Genomic DNA, 15,623 nt, shown 5'->3' on the forward strand with positions numbered 1-15,623 from the left:
TCATGTTATTGCGATTTTTATTATTCTCACATTGTATACATAACATAGAGATAATATTTTCCTTTATGCTATAGAAATGAAGATGACACAGGATAAATGTTCCTCCTTTGTCAAAGATAACTTTCTTAAATAAACTAATCATTGACAGTGACAGTCTGCTTCAGGATGTGTGACAGTAGGGCACAACCAATCAATGGTTGGTAGATAATTTATACGGCAGGACAATTAGCACAAAGATGTCTTGTAAGCATCTTATGAAACCAGTCATTCAATTGCAATATCTTCAAACATTTCGGTAAAGGTTTATTTTATTTTTTTTTTTTATTGCAAAGTCAGATATACAGAGAGGAGGAGAGACAGAGAGGAAGATCTTCCATCCAATGATCTACTCCCCAAGTGATCACAATGGCCGGAGCTCAGCCAATCAAAAGCCAGGAACCGGGTGCCCCCTTCAGATCTCCCACCCGGGTGCAGGGTCCCAAGGCTTTGGACCATCCATGACTGCTTTTCCAGGCCACAAGCAGGGAGCTGGAAGGGAAGTGGGGCCCTGGCTATAGAACCAGCACTCATATGGGATCCCGACATGCACAAGGCAAGGACTTTAGCAACTATGCTACCGTGTAGTGCCCTGGCACCAGTTTTAACGTTCTAAAATCAAAGCCAAAACAATTTTTTAACAAAATATAAATCAAGCAGAAATTGAAAGTGTTTAAAAAAGACATGGTTACTATTTAAAATGTTTAAATAGATGTGTTAATTTACTTGTTTCCTATTCTATACAGTGTGTCTTCTATGCCACTCCACCCATTTTAAATAATCTAAGATAGCCTTCTTTCATTGTTTGATTCATATAGGCTCATTTTCCATTGCTGTAAAATCACGGGTACTGATATTTATATATTCTTTGTGTGCACATTGCTTCTTCCTTTGCCCTTGCAATATATTTATTTATTTACTTACTTAGAAATATTGCCTCATTTTCCCCAACATTTTTCTCTCACACATCTCTTGATAAATTCATACAGCTTCCTAGAATGCAAAGAATTTTGGATTTCACATTATTGCATAGGAGCAGTAAGTGTATAACTTCAACTTAAAATTCACATATTTCACATAATAAATAATTCATCTTCAGAATCCTAAAGCATGTACAGAAAAGCAATATATTGTTCGCAACAGAATGACGTAGTCACTTGTAAAGCTGAAATGCTTTAAAGCATTTTGTGAATGAACATTAGCTGAGCAATGAAAAATATCATGTATAGCTTGAGTCTTAATTTCTTTTTGCATCATACATAAAAACAGTTTACCCTTATCTATGATACACATTACGCTTTTAGAGCTTGTCATTCATTTACATTACATTTTTTAAACTTTTCCCATTTTTTATTATATTTTTGACAAACTTTACATAGTTAATTAGGGCATAAAGGTTCAAGGGCTACTGGAAAGTGGGTAAGACTATTATTTCCATATTGTTTCCTTCATGTATCTGAGGTAGAGGGATATCAAGGAGAAGCCCTACCCACACTCCCACCCAACCCAGGTCTCTGATGTGGGGCATGCTCCAAGGGTCTTGCTCAAGTGGTTTCGATAGTTCAACATTTCTGACTTGCTGCCAATCTCACCACTCCAAGCACAATGAGGTTGTTGAAGAATCCACTGATTGACATAGTCCATCACAGAGTCTCCGTTTGCCCTGTTTTTCATTGCCAACATGTAGCTGGGGTGGTTAATTGCCATGTTCTAGCCTCTGTCTTTTCATGGTTAGGGTTCTGAGTCCGGCAATGAGCACTTTTTGAACATTATTTCCTAAGGTTATAAAACAATGCTTTAAGAGATATTCTTTTCCAAACACACTTTTTATTATCCTTAGCTATGTTACACCATAATGTGAAAACAAACAAGAATATATTGTATACCTTAATAGTATGCAATTAGTTTTTTAAATAGAAGATATTCCACATTTCCATCGACATGTATATACCTTTAAACTTTCCCTCATTTACCATTAGCTTATTTTATTTGGAGAAGAGGTATTTGGTTCTTCAATAATTTACATTAGTATGCTCCTTGTGGAGAATATGATAGACAGGAATGTGGAATGATTGTATCAACTCAGCAAACAAAATTACCTTGTAGATTCTGGCATTGTGTACATGAAAACATTTAATATTTACATGTGAAACAAAGTGAAAATATAATTAACATCTCCGATAACAAGATATTAAAGGAAAACAGATAATATTGTCATAAAAGCCAGCAGATAGTATCTCTCCTGTGCAAATTATGAATATGGTTTTTTAATGGACATGGGAAGCGTTGTTACATTATGACATTGGTCAAATAAAAATGTGATTGCTTTCATTACTATGTAAAGCAAAGGGACACAGCTTGATATGTATTTGGTTACAATGAGACCATATCACTTTTCAGAAAGATTTCTAAACTGCCTAACAGAATTACACATTTAAAATGTTCCTAGTATCTAGTAATATGAATAATCTATGCAAAAATGTTTAAAAGGAATTAATCTGCCATGTTTTTATTACATTCTGAATTGTTGCAAAATAACCTTTTTTTATTTATGTTTACTCAAAAATAATTCTTTCGAGCCCATTGGATTAGATAACCTCATAGATAAATCCTCACCTTGATTCTACCAGGATCCCATATGGGTGCCAATTCCTTACATTGGCTACTCCACTTCCCATCTAGCTCTCTGCTTGGGGTCTCGGAGAGCAGTGGAGAGCAGTGAAAAGGCTTGGGACCCTATATCCATGTGAGAGACTCAGAAGATGCTGGCCCTTGGTATTGGATTGGCTCAGCTCCAGACATTGTAGCCTCTTGGGGAATGAACTACAGGAAGGAATATCTTTCTCTTTGTATCTCCTTCTCTATGTATATCTGTTTGTTTGTCTTTCCAATGAAAATATACATAAAATGGAATATGATAATTTCTCTAATGAATACACTACAGTAAAGATAATATCCCTCATCATTCAAAGTGTGTGGTTAAAAAAGCAAATTAATCTTTAAAATTAATCAGTGAATGATTTCTGGTCAGATAATTTGTAATTCATCTCCCTAATGTTTATTACCTACTAAACAAGGTGTTAGTACTTGTGACTACTGACATTTGGAGTAAACTGCTACAAACACAAATTTGAAATATTTATTTTTCTCTAAATCTGTCTTTCCAATGAAAATAGATAAATTTTAAAAAGAGAAATACTTGGGTAATCTACATTTTCTAGATAGTAATATTTTGCTAATGTGAATTTTATTACACAGAAATGGTGTCCTCCTATTAGAATCCTAGTTACATATAGTCCATGTGATTTTAAATATGCAAAAACAATATTATTTAGAGATGGGGTGAAATGTATTTGGGTCATTTTGTTAGTCTTACTGACTACTGTATAAATTTAGTAGTACAGTTTTTAAATGTAAGTTATTTGCTGACTTATTAAGATGGTTTAATAAACTATTTTAACATTTTAGATTTATGTGGTATATAATTAGAATAATTCAGAATATTTATTTTTATTGCCTGTATTTTGGGGTCTTAAGAAATCTTACATATATCAATGTCTTCCAGGATTCCTCAAAGTTTTGACCTCCAAATTTGACAATTTTAGATATTAAGTTTAGATCCTTTATTGATACTTGAATGAAATGCAGTATAGGAGTATTATTTCAAATATCTGCATGTGGAAATTCATTTTCCCAAGACTACTGATATATTTCAGTGTATATTTTTATGCCAGTACATCGTCACATTGGTTACATTATATGTGCAGTATATTTTGAAATCTGATGTTGTTGAGCCTCCTGTTATGCTCCATTGTGTAAGATTACTTTTGTGGTTCAGCATCTTTTGGGTTTCTGTTTGAATTTATTTTTTTTTTTTGTAAGAAAAATCAATGTACAGTAATGACATATGTAGATGCATGAGTTCAGAGAATCTCAGCCCTGATCTTGTAATGTTTATGTTTGATCAATAAACACATGCTCTCTAACTAGGAATCAAAATGTTACAGAATAATAGAGAAGTACCTGAATGTAAAGTTTGAAAATTTGAGAGAACAATGACATATCAGTTACACTTTTGCCTGTTAAACCTTTTGTTATCACGTCTAGGTTTGAGTTCTGGTTCTTCCTCTGTTTCTTATCACTGCACATGATGGTAGGTAGCAGGTGAATGCTCAAATGCTTGGCTTTTGCTACACAGGGACCTCTGATTGGGTTAAAACCTCCTCAATGCAACATTTTCCATTCCTAACTGCATAAGGATTGAACCAGCAGGCAAAAGATTCTATGATACTGGTTCTCTGTTATTGCTTTCTGTGTTTGTTTTCATATTTGCATTGATTGTGTTTTAGAATGTTTCTTCTATGCCTATCTTGCTTAGGGTTTACACTATGATATCTGTTAGATTTCATCAAATGATTTCTCTGCATCTATTGATATGATGATGGTGATGATGATGATTCAATTTGTAATTATGTTGTATCTCATTTATTAATTTGCATATTTTGTATCATCCTTGCACAAAAGGGCTCAATTCTACTTCATCCATTCAGTGACCCGCCTCATGCCTTGTTGGTTTCTGTTTGTTACTATTTGATGAAATCTTTCTTATCTGTATTTGTCATGGATATCAATCTGTTGATCTCTTTCACTTTTGTGTCTCTATCTGGCTTTGGTATGAAGGTGATTTGGGCTTCATAGAAAGAATTTACAGGGAGTGCCTCCCTTTCTGTTCTTTCAATAACTTGTGGACACTTGAGGTAATTTTTTTCTGGAAATCTTTGGAAGAACCTGGTCCTGTGATTTTCATGACTGGGAGTGATTGAACTATTGATTCAATCTCTTTCCCAAATATAGGTCTAGTCAGATTTTTTTAGTATCCTATGATTCAAGTTGGGTAAATTGTATGTGTGCAGACATATACTCATTTCTATTAAGTCTTCTAGGTCATCTGATGTGTCAGCATAAACTTGTAACATTTCCTTGTTATTTGATAGGTGTCCATTGTAATATTCCTTTTTGTCTCTGATTCTATTGATTCCTATTTTTCCTCTCCCTTTTTTTGTTAATTAGTTGGGCTAAGTTGAGCTAGTAGGCAATAATCTATTTTGTTGGTTTTCTTAAAAAATCAGCTTTTCAATAATACATACTATATAAATATATTGCTTCATAATTTCTTTCTCTATTGTTTCTCTCTCTCACTCTCTTTCTTTCTTAAAATCTTGGAATTTTTCTGCTGTTTTTTTTTCTAACTCCTTCAGAAATATGGTCATCCTTTTTACGTTGTGCTTTTCTATTTCTTGATGTAGGCATTGATTGAAATGAACCTTCCTCTGAGAACTGCTTAAATGTGTCCCCCAAGTTTGATATGTTTTCCTGATGTCTTCATTAGTTCTAAGGTTTTTTGTTGTTGCTTTTTATTTCATTTTTTCTAGAACCTACTGTTCATATAGCAATATGTTGTTCAGTCTCCAAGTACGCGCATAACTTCTTGACTATTTTGATTTGCTTGTTTCCAGTTTGATTCCAAGATGATATCAGAGAATGAATGGCACAATTTTGATTTTTAAATCTTAGCTAGGGCTTGTTTTATGACCTATAATATGATCAATTTTGGAGAAAGTTCTACGTATTGATGATAATTGTGTAAATTAGTGAATTCTGTATTTATAGAATTAACAGTTTGGTAGATATCAATTAAATTCATTTGTTCCTTTGCCTGTGTAAGCATCGTGGCTTCCTTTCAGCAATACTCTGTCCATTGAAATTAGTAGGATGTTCAGGATCCCCACTATTATTGTATTAAAGTCTACCTCTCCATATAATTTCATTAGTATCTGTTTTACATAGCTAGGCATCCTGGTAATTGGTCCTGATTTCCTCTTGCTAAAAAGATCAATTAATTATTATGTGGTCTCCTTCTTCATCTCTCATAGTTTTTTCATTTGGAATTTCATATTATCTGATACTAGAATGGCTATACCGGCTTATTTTTGTCCTCCATTAGCCTGAAATATTTTTCCACCCTTTAACTTTCAGTTTCCATGTATCTTTGCTGGTGACACATGTTTCCTGCAGGCAACAAAAAAAATCTTTTTATAAACACAGGAGAAGACCACCAGGCAGTGGCAGGTGTTAAATTATCCCCTTAGTCTAGTGTCTTTGATTTATTGTACATCTATGTACAAGTTCCTCTAGCAGTAAATATATATCATTGTCATCAAAAACAGCAAAATTATTAGGTTGAAAATTGTTCAAATAAATACTACATTTTCCCTGTTAATATGTAAGTTATGTTATGATTCATTTGTATGTTTTATATGCAATAGATCTTTTTCTTAATATCACATATTTACACCCTATTAATTGATCTATAACCATCTTGTAAGAAGTCATTGAGCTTATCCATATTGTAAAAGCTGATAGATCATTTAATTCTGTTGATACATATATCAAACTAATAAATTCAGTATGTGGACATAAACAAGAAGGGAAAAGAAACGTTGAATATATTTAGCTATGATCACCGAAGAGTATCAGCCACTCTGCTCACTTGTAAGTGCTCACTGAAGCACAACATCCAACAATATGGGAAAGTCACCAACTGCTGAGAATCAGTGAAAACTACAACTTCTGAATTCACCAGTGTGACTGGAAAATCAAAGTGTCATACTATTTCTCCCTTAGGGATATCCTTTAGAGATGGTACCAGTTGTCACTTGTAAATTTAGAATTTACTTGTTGAATTTCATCCTGATATTATACCATTAATTTAGTATATCAAGAAAACTGAGGAGGCAGGGATGAAGGTGATGAGAAATTATAGGTTTACAGGAGGAATAAAACATGTTAGAAGTAATAATAAATAAATTTATATAAGAAAGTTGAACTGCACTACAGAAAGACAAAAAATGCTTTAAAAGCTGTCAAAAAGTTTAGAGTTGGACAAATATTAGATGTATTCAACACAAATCTTTAATTACTTACTTCATCTACTGAAAGACAAAGCAGCGCCTGACATTATGGCCCAGTGAGTAAAGAAACTCAAATTACTTACAGATACTGGCTTGCATTTTGTCAAGTCTGCTTCTGATCCAGCTTCTGGCTAAGAGCCTGAACAATGCAATGGCTGTAGACACAAATATCTGAAGTCTTGTTCTCAATATGGAAGAAATTCCCATGCCCTCTGCTTTCAGCAGGATCAAGTGCTGACTTTACTGGACATCCGTGAAGTAAACTGGCAGACAGAAGATTTCTCTCTTTCTATCTTTATAATGCTGGCTTTCAAACTAAATATTTTAGCTAAATGAGGAAAACACTGGAGGGAGAGACAGAGAGAATCTTGCATCTGCCGTTTCTCTCCAAAATGTCTAGATATCCAGAACTGGGAAAGGATAAAGTTAGCTTCAAGCAATTTCATTTGGATTTCTTAAGTTATGCCTTCCAGGATTGATTAGCAGGAAGAGGGATTGTAGCTATGTTATCCAGAGTGACCTAAGCATCTAAAATGATGCCTTAACTACTAAGCTAATATTCAGGACCCTGTGTAAACTTTGAAGTAAGAAACATAGATCATATAAAATTCTAAGCGAACAAGAGTGGTTACCAAATTAAAACACATATGTTGAATATCATGAGACCACCATCTGTAATAGTGAATCTGAAATCAAATGAAATAACTTCAATCTTGTAAGAAAAACTAAGAGCTTAAAAATCATATAACTGGAGGTTGGCAAGATTGCTATATAAAAACCATCATATGATTTCCACTACAACAAGCTAGCAAAAAGAAGAGGAGGGTGTGTTCTCTCTGGGGGAGATATAGGGATATGTTTAGTGGAAAATCTATGGAAAATGGAGGTAAACCATGAACCAACATGAACAGTGTAATCATGCTGAGAAGGCAAAGATGCCCAGCTAGGGACTAGAGAAGACAAAGGATCCAGGGAGAGAGAGATGGCAGTAGACAATCACAACCAGTGTTGCTGGTAATATTATTTGTAACACAATGTCACAGATAACTCTGAGCAGATTTATTTCCCAATACTCCCAAAAGTGCCTAAACCAATTAAGCCAGGAGAGATGACCATCTTGAAATCAGTGGGCATTGCAGCAGGTGTGGCGTTTGCCTAGTTCTGCATTAACAAGCAGTCAGGTGATCATGTTGAAGGGGTAAATTCATGTTTACTATTGAGTTTGAGTCCAGCCTCAGGGTCTGTTGGGGTCTTCACAGACATCTTGGATTATGAGTTGTACATACATCTTTACACACCTACAGACTCACAGCACAAGCTGCCAAGGTGGAGAATTCATAGGGAAATGTGTGCTCCAAATACCTCTGTGCTCAAAGAACTCCATCTATCTTCTGAATAAAGTAAGCTGTTGGCTAACAATCATTAGGATTGCCCACAAATGATGACAAAAAAAAAAATCCATCTTACCCAATCTGGGTGGCTTGCTGCAGTCTCAACCCATATTAAAACATGGACTGGAGTATGTTGATTTCACTCAGAACACACTGGCAGACATTTACTATATAAACAGTCACCGCATCAATCCAAAGAAGCAAAGTTAAAAGATAAAACTTATCATAAAAGAAAATCAACTAAAGGGTACTAAAGGGAAAATCAACTTCTAAAGGTACCTCAAAAATGACCGAGAATTGTAAGAAAACTAAAGATATTAGGACTCTCAAAAGTAAGAAAACAAGTACCAAGCAACCAAGCATACCTATGTTAAGAATCCCTGTTGGTGTAAGAAGGGATAATGGATTAGAACAACTTTTCAATAAATAATAATGGGAAGCCTCCTTATAGTGGAATAATATACAAGAATAGAAACCACATAGAACTCCTAATAGATATGTTTACAAATAAACTTTACCAAGACATATTACAGTTATACTTTTCTATGGCTAAACTTAAATAAATGAAAAATCCTAAAGTGTGTATAGGAGAAATTCAACATTGCTTTCAGAGGATTTTCAATTAAACCAACAGCTGATTTTTCACCAAAATTCTATAGGCTAGAAGAAACTGGGGAAACATAATCCAGCTCTCAAGAGAAAGAAAATAGCAATCCAGAACAATATATTTAACAATATTCTCATTTATACTTGAAGGCCAAAATATGATCTTTAAAAACAAAGAGAAATTGAGCCCAGCACTGCAGTCTAGCTGCTGAAGTCCTCACTTTAAATGTACTGGAATCCCATATGGGTGCTAGTTCTAGTCCCAGTGGCTCTGCTTCCTATCCGGCTCCCTGTTTGTGGCCTGCAAATGCATTTGAGAAAGGCCCATAGCCTTGGGACCAGGCAACCATATGGGATACCAGGAAGAAATTACTGGCTCCAGGCTTTGGATTGAAACAGGTCCAGCTATTGTAGCCGCTTGGAACTGAAACAATGGATGGATCTTCTTCACTTCTGTCTCTTATTCTCTCTGTGTATCTGACCTTCCAGTGAAAACAAATAAATCTAAAAAATAGAACTGAAAAGACCTTCTAACTTCACATCTAACCTAAAAATGATTGTTAGGGACATGCTACACACATAAGCAGAGAATGATAATCACTATAATAGCAGAATGTGAATTCAGAATTTTTTCCTAGTAAAAGGATTAAGAAAATTCGAGGAAAATTGGAGAAATATTTATGGTAAAATGATGGGACAATGTCGTTATCTTTCAATAATAACCCTGAATGTAAATGGCCTGAAGTCTTCAATTGAAATATCCAAGCTAATTGAATTTGTTGAAAAACAGACCCAATATGTGCTGTGTAAAAGAAATACACTTCAGTCACCGCATGGTGGCCTAGTGACTAAAGTCTTCTTGAATGTGCCAGGATCCTATATGGGCTTTGGTTCTAGTCCCAGCGGTCCAGCAGCTACACTTCCCATCCAGCTCCCTGCTTGTGGCCTGGGAAAACAGTTGAGGACATTCCAAAGCCTTGGGAACCTGCAACTGCATGGGAGACCTGGAGGAAGTTCCTGGATCCTGACTTTAGATCTGCACAGCACCGGCTGTTGTGCTCAATTGGGGAGTGAATCATCAGACGGAAGATCTTCCTCTCTGTCTCTCCTCCTTTCTGTGTATCTGACTTTGCAATAAAAATAAATAAATCTTAAAAAACAAAGGAAATAAAAGATGACAGCAGAAGGTGGGAAAACTCTCATGCGCATATGTTGGAGAATTCATATCAAAATGTCCACACGAGTGAAAGAAATTTATACATTTAATGTGATCCAAATAAAAATACCTATTTCATTCTTCACAAATCTAGGGAAAAAATGCTGCTAAAATCCATATGAAATAGAGAATTCCAAAAGCTTAATATAGTCTTAAACAACAAACACTATACTTGTATCATAACAGTATCAGGCTTCAAGATATAATACAGCATACTTGTAATCAAATCATCCTGGCTTCAGAACATAAATATACAAGTAAATCAATGGAGTAGAATAGAATTATAAGGAATTACTGTATACTTCTAGAACCAAGTAACATTTGGCAAAAAAAAAAAAAAAAGAAAAAGAAAAAGAAAGAAATCTAAGGAGACATTGGCAGCTTTCCAACAAAGAGTACTGATAAACTGGATCTGTGCATGAAGAAACAAGACCAATACATTACACCTTAAGCAAAAATCAAGTGCAAATGGATCATGAAGCTAAATGTATGATTTGATTCTATAAAACTGCTGTGGGGGATAGAGGATATTCAAGAAACCTCTGAAAGATACAGACATAGGCAAATTCTTAGAAAAGACCCCATAAGCACAGGAAATTAAAGCAAAAATAAACAAAATGAGTTACATTAAGTTAAGGATCTTTGTACTGCAAAGGAAACCGTCAAGAAAATAGACAGTCAACACAATGAAAGGAACTATTTACAAATCATACTACTGGTAGAAAATTAACATCCAGAATCCACAAGGAATTCAAAAAACAGTTATGAAACAAACCAACCAGTGAATAAAGGAAAAAGGACATAAACAGGAAATTTTCAAGGATGAAATAGAAATAACAACAGACCTGGAAAAATACTCAAGTTCGCTAGCAATCAGGGAATGCAACTAAAAAGCATCATGGTGTTTCACCTCAACCCAGTTAGAATGATTATTTTCTGAAAACCAAAAGACACTAACTATTGGTAAAATTGTGGGAAAGTGGGTTCCATAATCTACTGTTAATGGAAATGTAATATAAAAGACAGGGTGGAGAGTTCTCAGATAAAGTCATGCAAATCTACCATGTGACTCATCATTCCACTTGTGAGAATTTACACAAAGAAAATGAAATCAGAGCATGTGAGAGTTGTCTGTATACCCATTGTTATTGCAATTCATTTCATGATAGCTAAGACATGAAACCAACCTACATGTCAATCAATTCATGACTGGATAAAGATAATGTGGTATACACACACTGCAGGATTGTACTTAGGTGCCAAAAGAATTTAATCCCACTTTCCCTTGTTGTTGCTATGGTTGTTTTGCTAAGAAACGGATGCAATCAGTTAGCGTTATGGTTAGTGAAATAAGCCACTTTCAAAAATGCAAATATATGATGTCTCTGTTATGTAACAACAGATACAGATCTCTCTCTCTCTCTCTCTCTCTCTCTCTCTCTCTCACACACACACACACACACACAAACACACAAATAGTGTAGGAATGAAATGGTCACTTTATACTCTGGTGTATCTAGTCTTTTTATTTTCACTTGTTGAATACTGTAAGCAGTGGCAAAGAAAGTGTGTGCACATACAGCTGAATAACATTATGACTGCAAATACTGTTCATCATAGATATGGAAAGAAGGAATACGTGGTTGGGACAAGCAAGAGAATGAGTGAAGTATTATTGTCTTCTTAAACTACATATACAAAATGTGCAAAAACTATTATCTTACGTTAATACAATTTTTTAAAATATGTGTGGGAAAATCATGCTGGTAAATAAAATGCTAATCTATCAAACAGAAATAAATATAAATAGTGACAATCAAGAATTTAATATTTATGTGATCATGCAATGATTTAAAACAAACATTTGCAAATCTGCTTTCAAATAATAATAATAATAAATTAACATTTCAAAATAAGTGTTTAGAAATAAGTGAGATGATAATGAACATTTGGCATAACAATTTTAATGTCATTTGTGTGTCCTTGGCACAATTGTTGTCTTTATTACAGTGAATTGAAAATTAAAACACTTTCAGAAATACAGAAATTCAAAAGATAAAAGCATTTGGGCTGTTTATGGGCTGTTGTGCTGTCTCTTATCTGACTGCAACTTCTTCCAGAGACAGGAACTGAGGGCTCCAGCATCTTGGTCCCTGTTACTCTGTGGGAGACACATAATATGTACCAGTGCAGTTCCTGGCTTTAACCTAACTAAAACAAAGGAAGAGCAGCATTTTGGAAACGAATCAGGAAATGAGATATCCCTTGCTGTTTCTCTGTCTCTCTCTCACACACACAAATTAAGTAACTTTAAAAGTGAGTAACATAAAAACAGTTGATTGTGATAAAATTAATCTTAGTACTTGCATCTTCGTACTTCTATTTTGGGAATTGGAAGGCAAATGAATGAAAAGCTATTTTTTAATTATGTAATCTAAAAATAAACTTAATTTTGCTTACAATATATCTAACTTAGCTGAGGAATATGCATTTTCAAAAACTTTTCAAGAGCTACATTGAGCAGAAGTAAGTGATGACAACAGAGGAGGGAAAGTAACTGACACCTAGTTTTTGTTTGTTTGTTTGTTTGTATCTGAGTGCAATGTAGTGGTTGGGAGGGCTGAAATATGTCTAATGGAACATATAGCAACAGAGGAGGGGAAACAGTTCTTTTGTACCTGTTAATAAGTCAAATCATCTATGTCTATAGGAGACAACAGAAAAAAAATCATTCAACATACAAGGAAAGAGGTAAAAAAGATAAGAAACTAAATCTGAAATAACATACAGTCAGGGAGAAAAGATAGTTAACATTTCATAATTATTATAAAAGTAATTTAATGTTTTGTTAAAGACAAAAAGGCATGTCCGAATATAGTGGTCATTAATTTTTAAAAAGATTTATTTATTTTTATTGGAAAGGCAGACATACAGAGAGGAAGATCTTCTGTCCGATGTCTCACTCCCCAAGCGGCCACAACAGCTGGAGCTGAGCCAATCCAAAGCCAGGAGCCAGTAGCCTCTTCTGGATCTCCCATGTGGGTGCAGGGTCCCAAAGCTTTGGGCCTTCCTCGACTGCTTTCCAGGGCCACAAGCAGGGAGCTGGATGGGAAGATGGCCGCCAGGATTAGAACCGGTGGCCATATGGGATCCGGGTGCGAGCAAGGTAAGAACTTTAACCACTACGCTATTGGGCTGGGACCAGTGGTCATTAATTTAAATGCAGATAACTCAGTACTTAAATTAAAATACGTCGTGTTTTTGCATGCCAAGGTCACCATCAGACATATATATAAAAGACAAGATTTGAGATAGATGAGAGCACAAGCACTAGATTCAGAAGAGGAGATATAAATATGAAATAGACACAATTTGATGTACTGACTATGGAATAACAAATACCTAAATATTGGAGAATAATAATAATAATACACGCAGGAACACTGAGTGTTACCTTCACAAATTATAAGGGCTAATGAACTTGAAGTACAACAGAATGATAAGAGGATAGATTTACAGAGAGAAAGACAAAGAGGGAGATCTTCCATCTGCTGGTTCACTCCCTTGTGGGAGATCACCACTGGAGCTCTGTTTCCTTAGCATGTTGAAGGTCATAGGCACGCTGCACACCATGTCCCTGGGATTACCCCCTGTCAATGGTTTCCACTGAATGAGACTTCAACCTGGCCTGTTCACTAGGCATTTGGTGAGAATGGTGGGCTGCACACCAGTCTCTGTTTTCTATGGTTGGAAGAGATGTGCTGGGACTTCCTTGATAAGTAACTCTAAAGAAATGAAATGTGACCCACAGCCTATATGCAAGCCACACGTGGTGAATGTGTGAATGTGACCTGAGACACAGCTTCTAGCCATGCGGAATGTGACTTGTGACTTGGTTTGAGGGTCCAGAGAGCTAGACATGTCTTATTGTCAGTAACATTGTCATTCTTGGGTGGGAGAACTGTCAGGTTCTCTGTAACTATGCCTTTCAAATGAATAAATACATACTTTTATTTTCTATTATCTTGATTATTTATCTTTATTGGAAAGGCAGATTCGCAGAGAAAAGGAAAGATGGAAAGGCAGATAAGATCTATGCAGAGGAGCAAAGACAGAAAAAAAGATCCTCCTTCCACTGGTTCACTCGCCAAGTGGCCACAATGGCCAGAGCACACCTAATCCAGAGCTAGAAGCCAGAAGCTTCCTCCAGGTCTCTCATGCAGGTGCCAATTCCAATTCTCTACTGCTATCTCATCCTCTACTGCCTTTGGCAGCCATCCTCTACTGCTTTCTCAGGCCACAAGCAAGGAACTGGATGGGAAGGGGAGCAGCTTTGACACTGATAGCACCCATATGGGATCCTGGTGCTTGCAAGGTAAGGGTTTAGTCACTAGGTCATTGTGTGGAACCAAAACAATATCTTCAAAAAATTCTCAATGTACAAACAATGACTCTTAATAGCTAATACTTTATTGGGAATTCCAGCCTGTATTCATTGACACAATTCCTCCTCTGTGGCTTTTGATTATCATAAATAATTAGGGGTAGATCAATATGGAAAATAGAAATGAAATTGAGTTACAAATGATAAATGAAATATATTTTAGAGATTTCATATGATTTTTATCACCGTGCTATGATAAGACATATACTGGCTTCAAAAGACAGAGTTAATAATTACAAATTTGAAAAATTTTGAATGGTTTAGATCATATGATTGAATTGCTTTATGTATGAATGTGTAGAGTTTAATAGAAGACAAAAAATTAGTTTGTCTTATAATTTCTCTATCAAAAAGATCCAGGCTTACAATGATTATCAGTGAATGATAACAAACATGAATAAAGAAAGCAAAAAAAAAACTGAAGTGCATTTAAAAGTAAGAGAATCCAAATGAAAGAAAACATTTTCAGTAGAGCATCAAGTCATGTATATTTTGAAAAGGTTTCTGATAATATTATAAAATTGTAGTACTCTGAATAGTTTGCAAAGATGGAATGTTCCAAACATTTTAATTAGCTACCTTCTGTTTTACAAAGCTTGGTATCTATTTTCCATGACCATATTTAAAAAATATATATGCTGCAAAATAATCGTGGCTTATCTGCTTTGTAAATAACTATGCATGGTAATGCCATTTTGTGTGTCCTTTCAAATCTTCAGAATTGTGAACCTACCCAATGGTGGGAGTCAAGGATATAAAACATTCTCACTCATTTTCTTCATTGTATTAACCTTTCTTTGTTTTTCAGGTCAAGAGTAGACCAAGTAGAAAGTTAAAATAAAACTGACATTAGATCTTCCATGGTTGATATATATAAGACATTATTAGAGAATTTAAGTCTAATATTCATTACATTATTTCATTTATTATATTTTAAAAGGACATGAGCTCTATGATCC

This window comes from Ochotona curzoniae, unplaced genomic scaffold (assembly GCF_017591425.1).
Source record: "Ochotona curzoniae isolate NIBS_2020 unplaced genomic scaffold, NIBS_Ocur_1.0 contig_3498, whole genome shotgun sequence".
In the NCBI taxonomy this organism is placed as follows: Eukaryota; Metazoa; Chordata; class Mammalia; order Lagomorpha; family Ochotonidae; genus Ochotona; species Ochotona curzoniae.